Below are 5,033 nucleotides of genomic sequence, written 5' to 3' on the forward strand. Positions count from 1 at the left end.
AAAAAAAAAGGATTTCCCAAAAACCCCCCCCCCCCCCCCCCCCCCCCCCCCCGGTTTTTTTTCAGGGTGCAGCGCTGCTTGAACTGCCTGGGAAAAGGTTACGCTTGAAGAAGCAATGTGTTTATCTTGATTGGCGACCTTTTCTCGCACGGTCAGTTTTCGTTCTTGATGTCTTGATGGTAGATAGTTGGGGAGCTGCTATTAAGAGGCACTGTTGAACGTTAGGCGTTAACACAAAGAAAGCAAAGCTGTTCCTTTTGCTGTTGGGACTTGGGAGTGTAGCTTAGGGTCGGGATGATGATATTGAATGTTTCTGTTGGGAATTTCTGTCGTGGGAAAAGATATTGCCATGTCAACAAGCCGAGATCATGGTGGTATTGTGGCAATCCGTTTGCTGAATTTGTCTTATATCTATCAAATAGCTGGGTGCAATTTTGTGTTATCAGTAGTCTTCTTGCCCTTGTTTAGTCCAAACATAGAGCAATGGTTTGTTTTCTTGAATGGAAACTGAAGACATCTATAAGATTTTAATGTGTGAATTCTTAAGGACTTTGAGATACATGGTGAAGGAAAACGAAAGATGCTGGGCTGTTCAACTAATACAGATAGTAACCTTATCTCTTGTTTTTGAAGGTGTAGACACGAAGTATTGGTCGTGCCAGAATAGTTTGAACAATGTTGTCTAGTGTCCACAAAGAGAATTAATATAGCCATTCTGTCCGCAAGATGAACAAATTTGTATGGATGCCTTATGCATATCATGAGTCTTGAAAAAACTACCCGTTTGTATGCTAATCTCTTGTTGAAATTCCATATGGAAGCCGTCTGGTGTTTACTGGCATTGTGGGAAGTGGAGCCACTTCAACCGTGAATGGACAATTTAGTGTGGCCTGCAGACTGAGACTGCATCACACAGCTGTGGAATCTGCTCTGGTAATAATACAACTTAAGGACCTTGTGCTCTGGTATTTCCGCTCCCATTCTGTTTCCTTTGCGACTGAGCAGAGCTGCCTGGTCCAGACGCCTGCAGCTGGCAGGGCTGCCTGGCCGGTGAGCTGCCTGCCAGGCCTTCAAGCAAACACGCTACATAGATGTGTGTATTCCCTCGTGTTCCATTCAGCCAGGGCATACAGATGTCCACACTTCTATTGTTTGCTCTGATATCAGTTGCATTCTTTTGTTTCGCCATTATCTGGAGGCAAAAACGATGCATTGCATAAAGTATGTCATTGTGTGCCCTGCCCTCCAATCAATTGCGTTCATCAATCTTAAGATGTTTGAGAAGTTGCGTAACAGGGGTTTCAATAGACAATAGTGCCAAGTATTTTTGTTTTTGAAATACTAATAGTGCAAGTATGCACAGTTTGATCTGCCAACCAGTGACATCACAAAATTATTGCTCCGATTGTTCGTCACAACCCCGTTTTGGTTCCTTCGTATGATATTGCTTCAACTTGGCTAGCTTACTCTCTGAGCAACGACAACGATAATTGGATACAATCATATGAAATTTTGTTGGTCAACTGTTCTTGGCTTCTGCCAAGTGTGTATGGATGAAGATAAATATCTCCCACCCTGCCTGAAGTGTCATGTGTTCCCCATGCATCCAAACTTGCAACCAGAAAGATGCCGTCCAGGTCCAAATGTGTGCATCTTATCTGGAACAAAAGGGTTGTCATGTGGTTTGCAGTTGTAATCTGAAAAGATAATCTGGTTTGCAGTTGCAGAAAGCCCTTCTCTCCTTCTTTATGTTCTACTTGCCCTGTGAACCCAGACTCGACTGTACTGGTAGTCATTTTCCTTGTGCAATATGGCGGGAAGATTGGTTGGTGATGTTGGCCCTTGAATAAAACTAAGGGGGATGATGCAAGTACCATCAAGTAAAATATGCCTAGGTGTGTATTGCACCTCTATATCGGTTTGTACAATTATATGCTTCGAAAAAACACAAAAAAAAATACTAAAGGATTGATTATCTATATACCGCTATGATTATCGATACCTCATCTTGCACACACTACCCAAGGAAGCATGAGTTCGTTCTAACAAAAATGCCTATATGAAATGACAATCTTGCGTACTAGCCAATGAAACATTAGTTTATTTCATAAACATGTTTTCAAAGCTACATAGTCTCGCAAGTCTACGTACGAACGAATATAATAAAATGGAGGGAATATATCCATATGCATTTTTTTTTAGGAATTGTTTTCAAGTGCACGATACACACCTAGCTACAGGACAAAAGAAAAGGCGAGAAGAAAAAACGCTTTCAAGCGAGTACTCCTGAAGTAATGAGGTCAAGTTCGTGGCACCGGAAGAAAGACACACAGACGGAGACGGGTTCCCTCGCGTGTCCTCGACGAATAATTGCGAGAAAATTACACAACATGCTGTCTGATCTCAAGTCGTATCTTTTGATGTCGCTGACCTTTTCAGTTTTCATGCCGTCGGGTCGCTCTTGGGCTTTTATTAGCGGCGGCGCTGTGCTGTCCCGTCCGTCTCTCGATCGGTTTTCACAGCTAGCAGAGAGGAGAAGTTGCATGTTGCTAGCCCGGAAAAAGGGCTCGGTGAAAGGGGACAACACGTCGAGGCTTTTTTTTTGAAAGCAACACGTCGAGGCTTTAGGTAAGGGTTATGGGGGCATGGGCGTGGACGTGGCGAAGTCAAATCGTGCAGTGTCACTTCACTTATCGTGGTCAAGTATTTTTTAACGGTAAAAAGAAAAGCCCAAACGGGGGCTAGATTTTCAACCAAATGCATGGTAAATGTTTTACATGTACGATTCTGTAATGATCTTGAGTTTCTTCTCCTGAATTCTTCGTTCGTGTGCTGTGGTACTAGTTGTTATTCGGCTAAACAAGGCCTAGATTCCGTTGTGTGGCGGGGACACCCACCGGCACGGAGCATCTGGTTGGTTGCCCTGCTGCGTGGCGCGCGTGGTCAACTCGGCCGATCCGCGCCACGGCGCCACGGGTGGTTCGCCTTCCGCACGCGGTCGCTCGCGACGCCCCCGCCGGCCGCGAGCACTTTTCTCTCTCGGCCGCGGGGCGGACGGGCGGTGGGCGTCGCTGTTCGCTGTTGCCACTAGGATGATACGCACCCGCGCCCTCGTCCATCCATCCCTTCGCTTGCCCTTTCCAAAATCAGATCAGCAATTCTCCCCATGATTTGTGTGCCATGCACCATCACGAAAAGAAATGGGGCCTCCGCTGGTCGTGATGTGTACGCACGCATGACACGATGCTGATGGAATAATGGACGGAGCAGTGTCCGCGCACGAATCGGAACCGGAGCATGAGGCGGCTTCTTCCGTGGCCGGTTGCTCTTGGCCGGACCCCCGAGAGTTGCAGGTTTTTGGCTCATGCCTCATGGTACCCCTGCTCCTTTTTCGGTGTGGGGGCAGGGGGATCTGCAGGTCACGCTCGCACGCACTGACGCCTGACGGTCCCCCAAAACCGCCGCGTCCTACGACACCTGTGCTGCGCTGCGCCGCGCCCATGCTACCAAATCTGCCGGCCGGGGCCAATCAAAACGGGGACTTCCGTCCAACCCTACCACGCCGGAACGATACGGCCTGGCCGGTCGCCAAGCAAGATTTGGTTCCCGTCCCGCGTGTTTTTCCAACCCGCCCTTTCCTACTCCCTCTGCAGAAAGAAAAAGAAAGAGAGCTCGAGCGGAATCCAATCATTCACGCGCGCCTGAGGAGATTTCCCGCGTGCCTACCCGTCCCATCCTAGAATTTCTCCTGTGATCCGACGACGGCGACGGTGGTGGTCCACGGCCACAGACCCGGTGGCTTCTGCTTGGCTTCTCCCTGTCCCGGAGGGGCCAGGGCCCGGTCCATCGAGAGCGCCCCCTTTTTCCTCTCGCCGCGTCGGCGTCGCGGGCAGGACGGCTACTGCACGGAGCACGGTTGACCGATCTGCCTCTCGCGCGCGCACCAGCGGACAACCGCAGTGCTGGGATCGGGAGACCCAGGGTCCAAGCGGCCCCATGCGGCCATGCCAACTTGCCAACACGCAGCTACCACTAACCAGCACGGGGTTCTCGTGCCTGCCTGCAGTTCTGCACCGGCACCGCCGGCTCTGCTCTGGCCGGCGACGCGGGCAGCCCAGCCGAGCCACCTCAGCGAGCGAGAGGGCCCGTGACCGTGAGGAGGCGGTGACCTGGTGCGCGGTGGCGCGCGTACCTGCCACAAGCGCCTGCCCGTGCCTTTGGGCCATGGAAATTAAAAGGATTCTTCTGTATAGCCGCTTTCGGTTTTTTTTCCCACTCCCGTACCATCAAGGTGCCCAATAGAATTGGAATGCATCTCCGGGGAAAGTCGTGATATGATTCAACTGACGCTTACGTCGTGGATTCACCGGGGCATGAGTCATGACATGATGCCTCTGCTCCGGCCGGCGGCTGTAATCTTTTGACCCAGGGAATTTAGACTAAGCAGTAGGCACCAAACATAAGACTCCAAACCATTGTTACACTCACACCAAGTATGATAATTTCTCCATCTCATAATATTATAACATTGGGTAGTTCAGTTTCGAACTTTGAAATACTTTGAAATCCTCAATTTTATTGCTATATGTAGACAGTACTTTGAAATCCTCAGTTGTATTCTCCTCTTGGGATGGAGCCCACACCTTTTGGACCCACATGAATCGGCCTCCGTTTATGTCAGAATCACTCAAAACAATATCAATCCAAAAGATTTCGACCAATATATCTCAGTAGAGCTATCCAGCGATCGGTCAGTCACACGGCTTAAGCTTCTCCATTCATTTCTTATCGGAAGGTACTCCATGTGTTTTCTGGTTGATGGTGACCATAAAGGTATGCACTAGTGCTCATCTGGGTGTCAAATAATAGTTTGTGACTGAAATCTGTCTAGTTTGTGGGGATGCCATGCGGCGCCGCGGCCTGAGGCCCTGGCGGGGGCCGCCAAGCCGCCCAACCGCCGGCCGCCACACGGCACGGGCCCGGAAGCCGGGGAAAAAAAACAGAGGGTAGATGACAGCCGAAGAAACCAAATC

General features: G+C 49.6%; 1 long non-coding RNA gene across 1 annotated transcript; it reads left to right on the forward strand.

The window, feature by feature from the left end:
- The first annotated feature begins 43 nt into the window (after nt 1-43).
- On the forward strand, nt 44-968 carry LOC105914454. Its single transcript, XR_001164041.2, has 2 exons — nt 44-151; nt 640-968. It is a non-coding gene; the product is annotated as an uncharacterized LOC105914454 (long non-coding RNA).
- Nucleotides 969-5,033: the final 4,065 nt, after the last annotated feature.

This window comes from Setaria italica, chromosome V (genome assembly GCF_000263155.2).
Source record: "Setaria italica strain Yugu1 chromosome V, Setaria_italica_v2.0, whole genome shotgun sequence".
In the NCBI taxonomy this organism is placed as follows: Eukaryota; Viridiplantae; Streptophyta; class Magnoliopsida; order Poales; family Poaceae; genus Setaria; species Setaria italica.